This window comes from Scylla paramamosain, unplaced genomic scaffold, assembly GCF_035594125.1.
Source record: "Scylla paramamosain isolate STU-SP2022 unplaced genomic scaffold, ASM3559412v1 Contig129, whole genome shotgun sequence".
NCBI lineage: Eukaryota > Metazoa > Arthropoda > Malacostraca > Decapoda > Portunidae > Scylla > Scylla paramamosain.
This window is the reverse complement of record NW_026973794.1, coordinates 94779-115093: the sequence shown is the minus strand read 5'-3', so window position 1 is coordinate 115093 and position 20315 is coordinate 94779. Positions and strand designations below refer to the sequence as shown.

At 38.4% G+C, this 20315-nt stretch overlaps 1 protein-coding gene and 1 long non-coding RNA gene across 4 annotated transcripts in view; one reads left to right on the top strand and one right to left on the bottom strand.

Annotated features, from left to right (window-relative positions):
- LOC135099438 (uncharacterized) overlaps positions 1 to 10496 on the bottom strand; it is a 34421-nt gene extending 23925 nt beyond the window's left edge. The window contains exon 1 of the mRNA XM_064001807.1: positions 10381 to 10496. The gene's annotated coding sequence lies outside the window, so the exon portion shown is untranslated. The remainder of the gene's footprint in view (positions 1 to 10380) is intronic.
- Positions 10497 to 15074: 4578 nt separating this feature from the next.
- Positions 15075 to 19276, top strand: LOC135099440 (uncharacterized). Of its 3 annotated transcripts, XR_010267969.1 has the most exons (4): positions 15075 to 15716; positions 17159 to 17327; positions 17632 to 17717; positions 18420 to 19276. It is a non-coding gene; the product is annotated as an uncharacterized LOC135099440 (long non-coding RNA). The 3 variants fall into 3 exon arrangements; XR_010267970.1 differs by lacking the exon at positions 17632 to 17717 and having other exon boundaries at positions 15385 to 15716; XR_010267968.1 differs by lacking the exon at positions 18420 to 19276 and having other exon boundaries at positions 15385 to 15716; positions 17632 to 18413.
- Positions 19277 to 20315: the final 1039 nt, after the last annotated feature.

Genomic DNA, 20315 nt, shown 5'->3' with positions numbered 1-20315 from the left:
TGTTTTATTTCGGTGAATTTCTTTTTTGTATTTTCTATGTACTCAGTAGGAAAGTTCTTAAACTTAAGATAATTTGTTTAGTTATTAATACCTAGTAAGCGGCTCTCTACATAATGTGACTTATCAATTCAATTTGGACGAAGTAGAGATCAGAATAATATGTATCTTATCAATTTGTAATGGTACTTTGTCAATAAACTACTACTACTACTACTCCTGTTGGACGAGTATCCACCGCCACCACCTGTCCTGCTGGACGGGTATCCACTACCACCACCTGTCCTGTTGGACGGGTATCCGCTGCCACCACCTGTCCTGATGGACGGGTATCCACTGCCACCACCTGTCCTGCAGGACAGGTATCCACCGCCATGACTAGCACCTGTTCTGCAGGACCGATATCCACCGCTAGCACTTGTCCTGTAGGGCGGGTATCCACCGCCATGACCACTACCTGTCCTATAGGAAGGGTATCCACTGCCACCACCTGTCCTACAGGACGGGTATCCACCGCCACCACCTGTCCTGCAGGGCGGGTATCCACCGCCATGACCATCACCTGCCTTGCAGGACAGGTATCCACCGCTACCACCACGTCAGGTGTTTTCAGCACCTGAATGACAACAAGCAAATCATGACTTTTGGATTTTTCATAGACATGTCCAAGACGAAAACTCACACACAGTGCCTCAAGAACAATGTGCTGGCCAGCTACATAGCACTGCGCGTGTTAATGGACACTTTGTGTCAAGTAGAGCTTAGGAAATACTGAGTAGGGCAGTTCTTGTCGTCATGCTAAACACTGCCACTTATTACTACATTTCTCTATTTCTCTTCAAGTACTTGTTGTGCCTACACTCAATGTATTCCTAAAAAGAGTGACCGCTCTCATCCCTCATATCACCGTTCTATTGCTTTAATTTCCTGCCTTACTTAAGTTTTTTAACCTATTCTCAACAGGAAGATTCTTAAACATCTATCACTTCACAACTTTCTATCTGATCGCCAGTGTGGGTTCTGTCATGGGCGTTCTACTGATAATGTTCTGGTTTTCCTTACTGAGTCTTGATCATCCTCTTTTAGGGGTTTTGGTGAAACTTTCGCTGTTCCCTTAGACATATCAAAAGCTTTTGATAGAGTCTGGCACCGAGCTTTGACTTCCAAACTACCCTCCTACGGCTTCTATCCCTCTCTGTACCTTCATCTCAAGTTTCCTTTCTGACCGTGCTATTTCTGCTATGGTCGTTGCTGTAGACGGTCGTTGTTCTTCTCCTAAATCTGTTGACAATTGTGTCCCTCAGGATTATGTCATGTCACCCACTCTCTTCCTATTATTCATCAGTGACCTTCTAAACCAAACTTCTTATCATATCCACTCCTACGCTGATGATAACCTACACTTTTCCATGTCTTTTCGTAGACGCCCAACCTTCAGGAAGTAAACAGCTCACGCAGGGGAGCCACAGAACACCAGACTTCTGATCTCTCTAAAATTTCTGACTGGGACAGACTAAACTTAGTATTGTTCAATACCTCAAAAACTCAAATCCTCCATCTAACAAATCGTCACAACCTTCCAGATAAACTATCCCCTCTTCAATGACGCTCAACACTGAACGTCAGTGGTTTGTCCTTTACTTATACTATAAACTTTAAACTTCACATACCATCTCTAGTTAAAACAGCTTCTATGAATTAGATGTTCTGAGTCGTCTCCGCCAGTTTTCTCATCTTTCCCACACCAACTGGTAACTCTGTACAGGGGCCTTATCTGTCCATGTATGGTGTATGTTTCACACATGGAGGGTGGGGGGGGGTTCCACCCATACCGCTCTTTTAGACAGGATGGAATCAAAAGCTTTTCGTCTTATCATTTTCTCTTTGATTGTTTTTAGCCTCTCTCTCATCGCCGCAATGCTGTATCTCTTACTATCTTCTACTGTTACTTTCACGCTAAGTGCTCTTCTGATCTTGCTGACTGCATTCCTCCTCTCCTTTTCTTTCTCTCATCCCTATTCTGCCCACCTCTCTAATGCAAGAGCTAACCAGTATTCTCAATCATTCATCCATTCTCTGGTAATCTCTGGAACTCCCTCCCTACATCTGTATTTTTTCCCTCCTTTGACTTGGATTCTTTCAAGATGGAAGTTTCGAGACACTTATCCTCTGTTATTTGATCTGATGTCGCTTTGGGAGCTGGCATTTAAGTGGACCTTTATATATATATATATATATATATATATATATATATATATATATATATATATATATATATATATATATATATATATATATATATGACCCTGCCGTAAAACTGAACAAACACTTGAATCTATATATAGACCTTATTTAAGTTTGGTTGGTTATATGTATATTGATACATTTATATGAAGGTTTAGAGTCACTCACACTCATTGCAAAGACAATGTCCAGGACTTGTGACCTGGATGTGGTTTACCCTCCCTCCACTTTTTTTTTTCATTTGTTTTACGTATTCTTTTTGTACTTATTCAGTTTTAGGCAAAGCTGCTACCGTGTGGTATAGTTTTAAGCATGGCACAACGCACAGTGTTAGCTGACACACATCACAGCTGTACATGCTTCTTTTCTTCTTTTTGAGTAGAGCACAATAGGCACACTGTCTTTGGACTTTTTTATCACTATTTTCATCATGGGATCCTGTCTCTACAAAGAAATAAATGTCTTCCACTGAGTCGTGCTGGACATGGCCCAAGAGAGAGATCACCACTAGGCTTCCTTAGGTGGTAGATGTCACCAGCATATTTTGAGATTATCTCAAGTCAACTGTAGCTTGAAGTCAAGGAAGCATTTCCGTCCACCATTTGCTTTGTAAATAACATGGCACTTAAGTGATGAAATGTCCAGCAATCTGAGAAATATTTACTTATAATATTTCTTCACACCTTCCTTCCGAGCTGATGTTTGTACGGAGATTATTTGGTCCATTTTATCTATTCCAGCCATGTGATGTTTCCTGTATTTGATGCACACATCTGGCTTACTTACTTGCTTCCCTGCTACTGTTACCTCTTTCATAGAATCCTCATATACTGTGCTTAGCATGTTCACATATTTCTTATCCCTCCATTTCATGTGCATCATTTTATGCTTGTACTGTACTACAGTTTCACCTTTCTTCAGAATTTTGTAATTAACTTCCGAGGATAGCAGTTTTCTGTTGGATCTCAGTGCCTATTCCATCGTTTTGTTGTCAAGAAGAATTTCAAACAATTCTGGTGAGGTGTAGAAGTGATCAACTCCCAGAATGTAGCCCTGATTCAGTAGGGACTGCATTAGTCTCAAAACTATCTGAGTAGGCTTTGTAAGTGTTTCCACTTTTTCATCTGACAAGGTTTCTATTTCAAAGTCATATTTTGTTTTCTTTCCTGTGTAGACTAAAAGATCCCAAACATAGCCAGTATCAGACTCAGCTAAGATATAACTTTCTATACCGAATGTAGCTCGTTTTAGTGGAATATATCGCTTCCACTTTAGCCTACCTTTCCAGAGCAGGAGAGACTCATCAATGCTTACATTTTGCTTTGGAACATAAGATGATTTTAATCTTTGTATGAGAATATCCAGGACCTCCTTGAACTTGTATGTAGGGTCACTGTTATCCTCATTGTCAGTGAAATGCAGGTACTTTAGAAGAAGAGCAAATCTGTCTCTTGATATACATTTTCCAAAAAAAAGAGTAGCAATAAGCTGATTGGTAGAGTGATATGAATAGATAGATGGCTTTTTCACAATTCCTTGTAAAAGGAGCAATCCAAGAAATGCATACATTTCTCCTTTGTTAGTATCTCTCCATAACAAGTCTGCTTTTTCTCTTCATTTTACCCTTTCTCCTTTTTTTCATCACAGACTTTTGCTGCATACTTATTGGTCTCTGATATAATGTGATCCAGCAATTCGTCATCAAAAAAAGCATGAAATATTTCTCAAGGTGACTGGTCATCTTCCAGGACAAGTTTTACACCACTATCTCCCGTAAAGGGAAAAGGCTCTCTGTCAACAGCTGATTGACTTTGCCAGTTATTTTGAATATCATCATCAGCATCTGTTTCTTCTTCAGCATCAGACTGGTCATCTGGCTCAACCTCAGAGTCTGATTCTGTATCAGTGTAAGTACTGACAGTAGATGAATCAGAATCATCAAAATCATCCAAAAAATCAGCATCTATATCCTCAGCTACCAAAGCTGTAATATCTTCCGGCTTAAGAGGTCTCCTTCTCCTTCACATGATAAACTAATAATAAAGGAAAATAGAAAAAAGGCAATAACTCTTAGTGTTAGCTGATGTGAGTTACATATCCGCCAACAACAAAGCACAAGCGGTGACTGTCCTTGAGAGGCAATGTCGGCAAGTGTCAGCGGATTTGAGATGCCAAATACCGATTTATTTTATTAATTTTGCTAGTAGTAAGGAATCGTCTATATAATATATATTATAGACCATGCTACAATCTAGTGTGGTCAAATCAGAGCAAACGTCTATATATAGACGCGCCGACAAAAAGTCCCAATTTCGAAACGTCTGTATATGGATCCTCCGCCGGGAAGTGGTTAATACTTGTCTGCTCCCTAGTGCTGAATGAATAACACACACACACACACACACACACACACACACACACACAATTTTTTGTTTAGTGACCAACAATGAAACAAGCACAAAAGGTGTGAAGTGTCCTGTCATCCTTTTTGCTGCCAGTAGTGTCTTTGACAGCCACACTTTATACCATTCTATAAAGGCTGATGAAAAGCCACGCAAGTCAAAGGGTTCGAGCAGTACCGAATTTCACTGACCATCGATAAAATAAACAGTAAAAAGCCTGAAGTACTCGGGCCACACTGTTCTTCGTGGCCTGCCAGTGGTGCCTCTCAAACCCACACTTCACACCAACACGTTTCACAAAGACTCAGAAGCCGCGACACTCAAAAGGCACCGATAGTACCTGAATTGCACGACAGGGAAGGGACACACACCGCTACCGATACAATACACCTACCAGTACACAAAACTGCACCACCTCCCAGCCCGGGAGCTCGAAGAGACCTTACACGCAGGTTTACATACACTAGGACTTCGCTAAGGGGTTGCCAAGATCTGCCTGCCGCTCTCCTCACTCGTTCCAAGATATAATTTTCTTGCAGGCTTTCAGTACACGAGTTCCAGGCGACGCGTGGACAGACAGACAAACATGAGCAGCTTGTAGACCCAGTGTTGTTCTGCCTACCTACACACCACAAGAAATCGCTGGGATGGAATGGATGTTACAGATGAGGAACTTAATCACAGTGACTTGTGGAAGGAAATGTTATTCTTTAAGTCTTGCATGTGTAGTTTATTGTTACGACCATCTAATCTAAAATGTAAAGCTGGAAGTGACAAACACGACTCTAATAAATTTGTTGGAAGGAAAGGAGCCTCTTTTTGCCATACTTGAGAAATTTCCGTCGTGGTAAATGTATAAAACAAAATATGTACTTAAGAGTAGCTTGCTTACACGCACAAAACAAGTGCCTTGTGGTTCAGTCAGTTAACGCTAGTCTTTTCAGTCTGCTCAGTTCAAACTCTGGTCACGTCCACCTCCCTCATCAAAAAAGTAATAAATAAAAATAAAACATATACTTACGTGCCAAAAATGAGCCCTGGAAATAAAACTAACGCTATAAATAAAGAAAACACAAACTTCTTCTCACTTTGCCAGGAATGTGGCTCAGATTTCTATCCAGAGGAACTGAAGTAGAAAAGAAAATGTTTGCCTAAGACTCCCTAGCTTATAAAGACACGCTCTGGGATGAATCTGCCGCTACACATTAACAAAACACATCCCTTTCTATTCCATGAAACGAAGCCTTCACCTTGAACGTGGCTCAGATTATTGTCCTCAGAAGTTTGGCGAGAGAAAGATGAAATATTTCCTTAAAGACTAATAAAACTTTTCATAATGAACATGGTTTAAAATCTGCCCAGAACAATTCTGAAAAAAAAAGAAAAAAAAAAACTTAAAATCTACATCAGAGAAGGATCTGCACTGCCACATTACAAGGCACAGATAAGGAATTATGATCCTTCCTTAGTTTTCTGGAACGTGGTTTAAAATAGTCAAGAAGAATTAAGAAAACGAGAATACATCACTTAAACTCACTAACTTACATAACAAAAGGAATCACATTAGTATAACAAAACCCAGAAATAAATCATGTACTCGTTGGTCGTCACTTTTCAGGGAAGTGGCTGAGATTCTGTCGTAATGAAATAAAAAAGACCAAAAGACCAACGATAAAGAACCGACTCTTCCCGCCTCACACTCCAGGCACGTGGTGAAATTCTGTCTTAAAGACCTTACAAAAACAATACTTAAGTTACACACCACAAGGAATCGTATTACCAAAACAAAAGCTTCAGGTAAAGAGTACTCCTCTCCTCACTTTTATGAACCATGCCTCAAATGCCATCGCAAAAAAAAAAAAAAAAAAAAAAAAAAAAAAAAAAAAAAAAAAAAATCAAAATAAATAAATAGATAAAAAAAAATTATATATATATATATATATATATATATATATATATATATATATATATATATATATATATATATATATATATATATATATATATATATATATATATATATATATATATATATATATATATATATATATATATATATATATATATATATATATATATATATATATATATATATATATATATATATATATATATATATATATATATATATATATATATATATATATATATATATATATATATATATATATAATTTTGTTTTCTTTCCTGTGTAGACTAAAAGATCCCAAACATAGCCAGTATCAGACTCAGCTAAGATATAACTTTCTATACCGAATGTAGCTCGTTTTAGTGGAATATATCGCTTCCACTTTAGCCTACCTTTCCAGAGCAGGAGAGACTCATCAATGCTTACATTTTGCTTTGGAACATAAGATGATTTTAATCTTTGTATGAGAATATCCAGGACCTCCTTGAACTTGTATGTAGGGTCACTGTTATCCTCATTGTCAGTGAAATGCAGGTACTTTAGAAGAAGAGCAAATCTGTCTCTTGATATACATTTTCCAAAAAAAAGAGTAGCAATAAGCTGATTGGTAGAGTGATATGAATAGATAGATGGCTTTTTCACAATTCCTTGTAAAAGGAGCAATCCAAGAAATGCATACATTTCTCCTTTGTTAGTATCTCTCCATAACAAGTCTGCTTTTTCTCTTCATTTTACCCTTTCTCCTTTTTTTCATCACAGACTTTTGCTGCATACTTATTGGTCTCTGATATAATGTGATCCAGCAATTCGTCATCAAAAAAAGCATGAAATATTTCTCAAGGTGACTGGTCATCTTCCAGGACAAGTTTTACACCACTATCTCCCGTAAAGGGAAAAGGCTCTCTGTCAACAGCTGATTGACTTACTAGCGGATGTAAGAGAAGGAATCACATTGGTAGAAAAAGGGTAAAGATTATGAAGGCTCTTCTTTCCTCACTTTTCTGAACGTAATTAAAACCTCTCCTAAAAACTCAGAACACAAGAAAATATCAGCTTAAGACACACATACCAAATAGAATGGTATTACTAAACCAAGGTAGAAAATATGTACTGAAGACTATTAACGTTACATCGCAGAACAAATCATATCACCAGAACAAAGTTTAGAGGTAAAGAAGACACAGGCCTCCCCACTCTGAAGAACGTGTTTGAAATTTCTCCCTTGAAGAATTACAAAAGCGTGAAAATGTCAGTTTGAGATTATCGAACCTAGGAAACAGGAGGAATCGTAGGCGTAGAACAAAGGACAGATAAAAATAATCCTGTTTTCTCACTTTCCAAGAACATGTTTGATATTTATGTCGTAAAGAACTTTCAAAGTGAGAAAAATATTTCGCGGAAAGCACTAAAGTTACGGCAGAAGGAATGGTATCAGTACAACAAAGGTTAGGGATACACACTATGCATCCCTCCTCACTGTTAAGGAACGTGGCTAAGATTATGTGCTGAACAATATAAAAAGTGAAAATAAATATCTATTAAACATTACTATATTTTTATAGCACAGGGATTCGTATTAATGGAACAAAAACTGAAGGTAAAGAATTGACTCGTATTTCCTCACTTTCCAGAAAGAAATGTTTTATAATTGTGTAGAATTAAGACACAAGAAAATATCAACTTAACACTTCCCAACCCACGAAGCAGAATGAATATTAACAGTAGAACAAAGGCTATACAAAAAGAAGACTCTGCCCTCAGTTTCCTGCGACCTGCGTGGAGTCCTGCCGTGGAGAGCTTAGAAAACGAGGACTGTAAGTGGGAGGGAAATCTTTACTGGATTATATATTTTTTTATTGTTTTTTTTTATTAGTATTATCATTTAAGAGCTCGTGCCAAGGACAACAAAAACTACAATGTTCCTTGAAGACTGTGAGTGAGAGGAAAGAGGTTCACTTTATTTTTGTATTCATGCAATAAAAAAAAAAAAAAAACTCATTCAAGACGCCAGAGTGTGGGAGTCCATAGGCAAGTCCAACAATTTAAACCGAATGTGAAGCAAAAGGCTTTATTTTCATGAGGTTCTCTGGTCTATTCCAGTTCGTTTCGTCTCCTCATGAAGGGCGTTGGCAAACATTTCTTCCTCTCACTTTCTTAACACTAGGTGGACACTTTATTGGAAGTTACTAATGTTCCCCCACGATAGTATTCGTCATCGAAGCGCCCCCGCGATGCAGTGACCAGCGCCTCACTGCATCAATGATTCTAACTGAGTCATGACGCCGCAACATCCAGGTGAAGGTGACGAAAAAAGGAGGTTTCCACGATCGAACGTAAACCTTCAGACTGCCACACAAACCACATACCACAGAGCCTACCAGAGAGAGAGAGAGAGAGAGAGAGAGAGAGAGAGAGAGAGAGAGAGAGAAATGAGAAGTTACATAGGTAGATAAGACAGATATATGAATAGATGGATGAAATTAGACAAACAGATGCAGATAGATAGATAGAATGATAGATAGATAGATAGATAGATAGATAGATAGATAGATAGATAGACTGATGCAGAGAAAGAAAGACACATAGATAGACAGACAGAATAAAACTGAGGTAAAAAGAAAAAAAAAAGACTGATGTATCGGCACAAAGACAAATCAACAGATAGACAAACAGACAGACAGACAACCAGCTAACATCCGCTAACCTAATCCCACCTCAAGTATAACTGAGATGCTTGATATTCACGTCATCCAAATACGTCAATGTAAATACCTAAAGGCCAATACTAATGCTGCTTCCTGGCCGCCTCGTGGACACACACACACACACACACACACACGGTAATGACTTGTGCAATTACGGGGCGTGCGGGGGTCGTTACTGCTAAAGTTGGGGAGTGGAGAAGCTGAGGGGTGGGTGGCATGGTAAGCAGGGAAGAGGAGGCGAGACTAGAAAGTCAGGGTTGTGGAGGTTGGACTGAGGAGGTGAGGCTAGGGAAGGCTGGGGAGGTGAGGCTGGGGAGGCGAAGCTAAGAACAGGAAGCTGGAAAGATGGCGCTGGGGAGGTGAGACTAGAGGAGGTAAGGCTGGGGGCAGGCTGGGTTGGGGATGGATAAACCCATGGCAACAAGGTAAGTCACTCTCAATTTAATGAGATGAACAGTGATTCTAGTAACGAGTGTTGATTCACCTCAGCTCTCTCACTCTTGGCTCCCCACATGATTCCTCGTGTGGATGAGTTGATGATGAAGCGAAGCGAGTTTATGTGGTGGAGGTGAAGGATGTGCTGATGAGGGAAAGGCAGTTGATGATGGTTATGAAAGTGATGGAGGAACAAACAGCGACAAGGAAGTTGAAGATAATATCGGAGTGGTAGAAGGTGGAACGCCAGAGGATGTGCTGGTGATCAGAAAGACAACAATGGTTAATGTTTGCGATGATTCCTGATTGCAAACTTTACGGTAAACATTCAAGAAACAAGTGTAATATACCGGGGAATGTTGTGACAGCGGCGGAGTGCGTGGTGAGGGAGCAGAGACGCCTAGACAGTAGGCGCACCGCCCACTCTCGCCAACACTCAAGCCTATTTTCGTGTCCCTCAGCCTTACAACCTCCCATTTCAAGCACCATTCTTTTAGATTCATGGCACTGGAAACACTTACATCCTAGATAGTCATATGAAATACAAAAACTGATAACTATGCAAAATTAAGAATGCTAGTTATTAATGGTCTGGCAACCGCTTGCTTCCTACTAGCCTAGCGAGGCATAACACACCAGTTTCACTAGCAGTATATGTCCAAATACACTCATTACCAAGTTAACATACCTGCTGACCACTGTGGACAGGCTTTGGGAGAGTTTTCGTTCACCTAAAGCCCAAATAAGCGTTCAAGAAAACACAAGACTCACGCGTACACCACAACGAAGCTGACGCTACTGACCACTGACTGGCTGGCTGAAGTGAACCGCGTAGCTTCTCTTCCTTGTCTCGAAGCCGCTCGGGACTTCGGTGGCACTGTCAAATATAAAACAACACGGTAAGATGTACAGAATGCTTTAAAAATTTCAAAATATGTATGAATAATGCATTTTGGTACAATATTAGTAACATTCTACACTACAACTGCATTTTTTCATAATCTGGGACCTTTTTTATATCCTTTTCATATTGCAATGGACTCAATTTCTGCAAGGTTAGGGAACTGAGCCTGGAGGACCCGAAGACCCTTCGCAGCATCATATAACTGAACACTGGCCAGTAACACGAAATTCCGAGACCACAGTTCGGATTTGGTGTTCTATAAGTACTTTCCATACGCATTTCACACAGAGAGGACAATAATGGGGGTCTTGAAGAGTGTGTCCATAATGGTGATGCTGCAACCCTCGTCATGCATTACCATTAAAAAAAAAAAAAAGAAAATAAAGGAGACAAAAATTAATCATCATTGCGCCCTTATGAGAGAACCATTTTATTTCAGCAACCCGCTGTGGTTTTACTAAGTAAACATCAAACTACCTACACTTGGGAAGCTTTACTAAATGTTGTCCCCACTCTGGTGAGCATTGCTTGAACGATGACAGTGTAAACCTTTGGGAAGCTTTACTAAATATTCAGTGCCCATTTATGTGAGTATTGCTTCAAAGATTATAGTGTAAATCTCAGAAAGAAAACAAGCAGACCCTACACCTTGCACAAACGCACACCACAAAAATAAGTAAATAAATAAAATAAATAAATAAATAAACAGATAAATGAATGAATAAATAAATAGATAAACAAAAAGACAAAGAATCTTCACACTCATCCTTCATAACTCTCCAGTGCTTCGTTCCAGTCTCCCGCACTTTCCTCCTCGCGTCGTCTGGCTGAAATGAATGGAGGTGAAGGACGAGAGCTTGTGTAATGTGGAACGTGTCTGGTGTGCTCAATTTCCCTGATCTTTAAGTAAGTATTGGATTATTCTGACACACACCGGATACTCACCTATTTACGTCCCCCGGGCTATCACCTTACGACCCAGAAAGGTTCCGCTGCGTCTGATGGCCTCGGGTCCTCTACTGACCAGCGCGATGGGGCCACTGAGTGCTGGATGGTTTTGACTCTGTATTGTTTAGACTTGCGTTTGTACTGCATCCCTTGTATCATGGAGCCTAAAGAGGACAAAATTAGCCTCTTATTCTCTCTTCCTTTATTTCAAGGCAGGAAAAGTCCGTAAAATGCTGCACAAATTTTATAACATATTTTTTTTAGGCTTGCGTTTGTACTGCAGTCCCTTTTATAATGTAGCCTAAAGGGGACAAAATTAGCCTCTTATTCTCTCTCTTCCTGTTTCAAGGCAGGAAAAGTCCCTACAATGCTGCACAATTTTTTACAATATATTTTTTTTAGACTTGCAGTCCCTTTAATATCTCTGTAGCCTAAAGAGAAACAAAATTAACATCCTATTTATTTTTTACCCCTTTAATTCTAGACACTTTTCTTATGACTGCCTACTTTTCATACAGATGCTTTTGTACTCCAGTCTCCTGAATAATTCAGCAGCCTAAAAAGGACAAAGGCAATCTATTCTCTCCTTCCGTGTGTGACGAGAACTCCATTCTTAACCAGTAAGGATTACTCGCTTCAATTGTACACATTTTTTTTTCCCCCATGATTCCCTATTTGTGGATTTTTTGGTATTGCAGTCTTTTGGGTAGTGTAGCACAGAGAGAGAGAGAGAGAGAGAGAGAGAGAGAGAGAGAGAGAGAGAGAGAGAGAGAGAGAGAGAGAGTTACGTCTCCTACCTGGATACTGCCATGAGGTACAGACTGAGTCAAGGCCCGGCGCAGCAGCAAGGTCAGGTGGAGCGGACGCGTTATGACAGAAACTAACTTCACAGCAGAGAAACTACCGTGAGGAGGGATCGAAGTCAACCTTTAGACCACCAGCCCACCGCTGCATCATTTACAGGCAGAGGAGAACGAGTAGCGTCGGGACTGTCACTCTAACTCTCAGGGAGGTTATGCAGACACACGCATGGTCTTTGAAAGACTGAAACAATACAACATTTGAGTTTTCGTCAGCGATTTAAAAATTTGGCGCTACAACATTTCGGACATGTGGCGCCGCTACAAAATTATGAAAAGGCATGACAATTGTGGTTGAGTAAAAAAGCAGTAATACAAAATGTTAAAAATAAATAAAATTGTTAAAATCAACTAAAATTAAGATAACAATTGTGAAAATAATTATTATATATATATATATATATATATATATATATATATATATATATATATATATATATATATATATATATATATATATATATATATATATATATATATATATATATATATATATATATATATATTGTGTATAAAATCATATAAACGTCAACACGTCCAACTACCTTAATATTCAATATACATAAATCTTTGTTATATATGGAAGGAACAATTATGATGAAAGATAATGATGAAACTTATGACGAAGGAAAAGAAAGAAGAGAAGGAATAACTGTAAATGAAAAGATTAAAACACGAAAATCATATAATAATCTCTGCCGTGGCGACGGCAGAGGAGCAGCGCCAGGGTTTCGACACTCGCTCCTTCTCCGTGATGCTTTTCCTTTCAGGCGTTTGACACTCTTCTACTGGAGCAGGGGTGTGCTGCTGGCGTGGCCCTCTCGTTGCACCTTACACACACACATAGACACACACACTCCTATCCCCCACTGACTGACACCCACACACACGTACACTCAGACTTATTCCTCCCAACACACCCACAGCCCAACACACGCCTAACCCTACCCATCACGCACCAACCTCCATGCATACCTCCTCATCGCATTTACCGCCCACTCCCCTTTCTCCCCCAACACCTCATATTTAGTAATGCACAACCCAACACTTCCGGCAAAGTTGGGTGTACAGGCATGTACTACACGCTCACTCGCTCGCTTACACGACGGCGCCCACCAACTTTTGAGGAAAGTATAAAAGGGAAATGGCTATCCGCGAGTTTGCGAGTGTAGTAATTCTTCCAAGGGAGGGAACTGCGGGGCTCAGGATATGGCGCACTCCATTGCTCATAATTAAGTTCCTCCAGAGCATGCAGAGAGAGAGAGAGAGAGAGAGAGAGAGAGAGAGAGAGAGTTACAGTAGTGGTGGTGGTGGTAGTAGTAGTAATAATAGAAATGGAAATAGTAATAGAAAATTGTCAAGGATATATTTTTCTTCTTGTTCTAAGTGGTGTGTGTGTGTGTGTGTGTGTGTGTGTGCGCGATTTGCAGCGGGAGGGCCACGCCAGCAGAACACACAGTTGATCCAGTGTGTGTGTGTGCGTCACATGCCTGAGGGATAAAGCTTCACGATAAAAGGAGCGAGTGTCGGAATCCTGTCGCCGCCACTTGCACATGTGCCCTCCTCTAACCCCCCACAACTATTACTTCTGAGAAACCTAACTTGCCTTTCACCGACTTATATACTACATATCCCAATAATATCTACTGAGACTCATAGTCTCTCATTTTAAATCGCATATTTCACACGACACAGCCCAGCCATTCCTACCGTAAGCTTCTCTACACCCAGTCCATTCAACATCGCCTCCACAACACACCCTGGACAATACCACAGCCGATACACTCCCTCACCGCAGCGCCAGACAAACAGTCCCCAGTACCGGGAAAGCTCGGGGAGCGGTAGGCTCAGGCGGCATCAAAACTCGGCCAACGCGCAGGACCAGAATCCTTGCTATGCACGAAGCGCCGCGTATATTTTTGAAGCTTTTTATCCTCCAGATCTGCCCCCTGCGAATGTGAGAGCACGCCACCACCACGCAGGCCAGGGAGGAGGAAGAAAAAGTAGAAGAGGAGGAGGAGGAGAGGAATTGAGTTTTTGAGGCATTGAATTACCAAGTTTGAATACCAAGTTTGCTCTGTCCCAATCAGAAATTTTAGAGATCAGAAGTCAGGCATTCCCTGCGTGAAATGTTTACTTCCTGAAGGGTTGAATGTCTACGAAAAGACGTGGAAAAATGCAGGGTGGTATCAGCGTGGGAGTGATACACTGTAAAAAAAAATTTTTTACAGTATTTTTCCAATAAATACTAACAGGAACTAATTGTAACCAAGGTTTACAATTTCGACTGTTGTATGTGACATGCATTTTGATTGTGATGTCTTGAATTTCTTGAGTGATTCCTTGTTAATATTTAATAGGCAATGTTGAGTGTGTGCCGAGACACCATAAGTCTCCATATTATCTAAATAATATTTTATCGTGATAGAATTAAATACAGATAAGCACTGTAAATCGAAGCAACAGGGTGTCTGTAAATGTTGCATTTTTTTTCTTTGTTGCTAAGCGGTTGTCTTCGATATTATTCTTTATGAAATACCTGGAATGTAATAATTATTCATTGCTGATACACCAATAGCCTTAAAAACATGCTTTAAATGTTTTTTTTTTTTTTTTTCCTTCTTTGTTAAGCGTATTGTTTATTGCGACACCTGGCATCGTTACTGAAAACTTGCCATTGTATGTCGATGTACATTTATCGTATACATTTTTACGTAAGGTGATGATGAAAATTGTTCATAATGAAATAGAAAGCTCAGACGTTCTATATAATATTTCGGTGACGCAAGGTTATTTCGACCTAGTAACGTCAGTAATCATTAGATGGAATATTCTACTCTGGGAAGATATGCTAGGTAAGAAATATTTCTTGTTATCTCAATTGAAACATTTAGTAATATGAAATTTTGAGGAAGTATGATGAGAAGAATAATAAAAGCATAAAAGTAGTTACATGCGCATCGATATTTCCAACGGGTAAACCGCCATTTTTTTTTTTTTTTTTTTTTTTTTTGTCCACGATTACGAGGTGCCCACCAGGCGCCAAACGCCAGTTCCAGACTAGTAGCTGCATCTTTATCCTGTACCTTGTGAGACCCAGGCCTGTACCTTCATCAAGCCTGATACTACCTGCTTACTGCACTTCTGGGACACTAGAGGCTGTGTTGACGCTGTTGCTGAGGCTTAACTACACGGCCTCATCAAAAACACCACCAAGGGCACAGCCAACCAGTATTCTACCTACCTACCTCCTAAGGCCCTAAGACCTAAGGGCCTTGCATCCAACAACATTCCTGGTCTCCTCCCTCGCATGTAAGTGACAATTCAATGGTTGCTTAACCTCAGCTTGTAAGCCATGTCATTACTAAGTGCGTTTATTTGTGCATGATGTATACTCTTTTTTTTTTTTTACCTATCTAAAATAAATTATGTTGAAGCATGAAGTCATTAGCAAACTAAATTATTAACTAATGGGGACTGACCTGCACTCTTAGTTTGGTTAGTTTGATTGTATACCTATGTTAGATTATGCTGGTTTCGCTAGGTTAGGTTAGTTAGGTCAAGCTAATTCGGTTTGGTTGGTTATGGTGGTTAGTTTCATTAGTTTGTTAGGTTGGTTACCAAGGTTAAGTGGTACTCTGTTACATCCGGCTGATGGGCACGGGTGAGAGGAAGACTGATGAATGAGTGAAAATGTAGTGCAGTTTGCTCCACGAGTCCACCTAGCACTCGTGGAAAAAAAGTATGTTTCTTAAGTATTGTAATAATCCCTGAATTCCTGAAGGGCAAGTACCGTTAAGTACTACTGATTTTTTAGTAATTACTTTTGTGTCATGGATTCAGAGTTTGCATGTCCTCTCTGTAATCATGTATCAAGGTCAGTGAAAAATTATGTAAATCATTGCCTGTTGCATTCAAATGAATACAGAAGAGTTATCAAATGCCCATTAGGGGGTTGCAAACACTTTCATCATACACAGGGCTAAAGGCTCATATATACTGAGACCATCAAGAATATAGGTCAGAAAGTGTTGAAAAATTGTTGATCTTGTCTCCATTTGAAATTACAGTGTAAAACTCTGTTGTGCCAACAAGTTTGTGATGGAATGAAGGATTTATCAAAGCATTTGAGACAGCACATTGATAATGGCACCAGAATTCAGTGCCCCTTTAATTAGTGCTCCAAAATGTTCTCAAAGACATTTAAATCACACATAACACATAGGTAGGCATCAAAGATGTCAAACAGTTAAGGACTTGCCAACTGAAATTATCTACTCATCAAATTCAGACCTTTGTGATGAGTTGTCGCCAAGTTTGGAGGTGTCCAGTACAAGAAATGACATTTATAACTTGGATCAGCCTATAATTTTTATGGGTAATGATATGTAACCAAAGGAGGTGTAATACTGCAACCAGGAACACTGTAAATAATAGCAGTTTTCTTATCACTTCACCTTTGAAAGAGTTATTAACTGGTTCCTTTATGCTTAATGAACAGGAACGGGATGTGTGGGTATTTGTTATAAAAATTATGATAGAAAGGTACCTTGTGGTCTATAAAAACTACGTTACCATTATTATTACCTGGTCTTTTGTGGGAGAGACTTTAGGTGGAGGAGGTAAAATATCTAGTGCAGTTCTGCCACAAGCATTGCTTGGTGAGGAAGGGTTGAAGATGCTAGAGACAAGTCATGAAATCCTTACCAGAGGTGGCTAGGTTATATTTATTTATTTATTTTTAATACTTTCAGGGGAATCAAGATTTACTACAGCAAGATATATGCTGGCAATTGATGGTGTTGTTGTCACTGAGCATATTGCCACATTTACCACTGGCCTAGCTTTGCTGTTGGCCTCCTATTACTACTTCATTATAATGTACCCCATGGATTCTGCATCAACACCTGAGTTCATTCAAAGGTAATTCATATATATATATATATATATATATATATATATATATATATATATATATATATATATATATATATATATATATATATATATATATATATATATGGATAAATCTGTCCAGAACACCTTCTGTATTAACAGTCAAAGACATATTGCTTTTCTTATACTAAAATTACTAAGCTGAGATTCATGTAACTCTGTGGTATGTAGTAACAGCTTGCAGATTAGAATTGCAGTTTTTAAGGATATGGACAAAATTTACATTATTTACAATGTGTACACAATAGTACATTACCCTTCGTCACTACAGATGTTTTGTTGGCATCAATCCCGAATGGCAGAGCAAGATAGAAGTAAAAAAAACATTGCAAAAGGCATTCTGAAGTCCATCCGAAGGTCCTGTCCCTGATTAATGCTATTGCTGATGTAGACTGGAGGAGCTAAATCCCACAAGATAATGTTTATTACTTATGAAAACATTGTTTTATCATTATGGAGATTAATCATTACTATTTTCTTTTAAGAAATCTTGGAACACTTATATTGGATCATTATGGAGATTAATCATTATCATTTTTTTAAGAAATCTTGGAACACTTATATTGGATCATTATGGAGATTAATCATTATTATTTTCTTTTAAGAAATCTTGGAACACTTATATTGGATCATTATGGAGATTAATCATTATTATTTTCTTTTAAGAAATCTTGGAACACTTATATTGGGTTTTTGTTGAGTGAAAAATAAGCTTCCAGGAAGTCACATGTATTAGTGTCTTATTTACCATTTCATTTTACCTCACAAAAATTAATTTGCTTTATTACTCATTTTATTAGCGATGCTATGAGTGTGCTATGACAGTTAGATTGCTTCAATGTGCTTGTGCCTGGAGAAAGGGGCTGGTCATCCCTATCTGGAAACTTAGTGGGCCATCATTTATTTTATTTATTTATTACCATTGACTTCTGTAGAACTAAACAATTTGCCCTGTAGTATATACCTTACTGTTTATATAAAGTACTTGTATTGTGTGTTCAAGACTGAAGACAACAATGTAACTTTTGTATCATGTTTTCATTATCTTAATTATTGCAGATGCTGTCAGCCACTACAATTGTGATACTCAAGTGGATGAAACTTCTCTTCCATTCTTGCTGATGTACTTAAATAATTTTTTTTTTTCTTAATGATGTGTCAATGATTATAATGGTGATGCTGTAAAGGTGATGTATTTCATTATTTATTTTTTTCTGGAATGCTCTTTTTAATGGTATAATGATGATTATAATGGTGATGATGATGATGATGTCAAGTTTTCTCCATGCAAGTATAATGATGATTATAATGGTGGTGATGATGATGATGATGATGATGATAAAGGTTTTCTCCATGATTGGTGTTGCATAGTTAAATACCTAGGTTCATATTTTTTTTTCTGGAATGCTCTTTTTTATTGGTGTATGCAGTGATTATAATGGTGATGATGATGTTGATGATGTAAAGTTCTTTCCACGCTGGTTTATGTATAGTTAAATGCCTAGGTTCTTTATGATTTTTTTTCATTTCTGGAATTGTCTTTTAATGAAGTGTAATGATGATGATGATAATGTAAAGTTCTCTACATGCTTGCTGATGCAGTGAAATGCTTAGATTTATTATTACTTTTATATATTTATTTATCATTTTTTAGGAATGCTCTGATGAAGAGTCAAGTAATTGATTAAATTGTATAGTGTGGTTTAGTAGAAATATTTTTGCAAGTTTATCTAATGTATTTTTAGTTTAAAAAATGTGCTCAGGTAATTTCTCCTTTTACCTCATTTTGATTTTGAAGCCTCTTATCTAGTTCATCTTTTACATGAGAACATGAGGAAAATGTAGGCTGTCCATGCCCTAACCTGACGTGCTGTTGGACACATTATTTGTGTTGAATAAAATCTTTCAGCTATGAATTTTCTCATGTTTATAACTTTTCCATGGGCAGTAGGACAACATTCAGGTTCCAGTGTTTCTTATTACTGATGCAGTACTTTCTCTAAAAGGATGACTTTTTTTTCTTTCTTTCTCAGCTTGGTTATCAAATTCCTTGCACATTTCAGTCCTTGCATTCCTTCTGTGCTTCTCTCATAAACACATACAGTTGCTTATTTTTCCAAAAATGTTTCAGATACAGGAAACAGTTAATTTATTTTCATATACTTTGGTTCAGGTGAAGTGATTTCCCACAGAGGTAATGAAATATTTTTGTACTTTTGATAGATATGTGATATACTCAAGATCTGTTCGTATAGAAAGGAATATTTAATATTCATAAAAAAGTCCTCAAAGTGCCCTAGTAAATATAAGTTCTACTGAGTCAACTGGGATTTTAGTATTTATTTAGCTATATTGTTATTAAATGTAAAAAATCTCATGAGTGCAGAATAGTCACATTTTTGCAGTACGCCAATTGCTGCATTTTCCAGACTGTCAGTATCCAGACTCGTCATTATCCAGACAAGTGTCTGATTGGCTATCGTGACAGTAAGAGTTGCTCTCTGGAGGGTAAGGGTAACTATTCAGACAGTACGTCATTATCCAGGTGTGTCACAGTCATGTGCACCCCTATCCAGATGTTGCAGTCTCCGGATGGGCCTCTGGTTAATAACTAGGATGGATATTGGAGAGATTACAGCATTTTACTGTTGTAATTAAAACATTGCTGTTGATTCAGCATATATATAATCTCAGTATATCAAATTTGCTCTTTGATATACTATCAAACACTGGTTTCTTCTGATACCTGCTCTTTTCTACATACTGCGAACTTTTCAGTTTGTCATAAAAAAAGTTTGTGTATACCAGTTGCCCATTGCTCTCAGTGTGCTTTTTGTTTACATGCTGACCATCTGGAGGAAATAATATACTCCTGCCTGGCTGCCAGTCAATCGACCTTTTGAACTGTTGCTCTTTGTATACTGAATACAGTTTATTAATATGTGGTGCATGGTT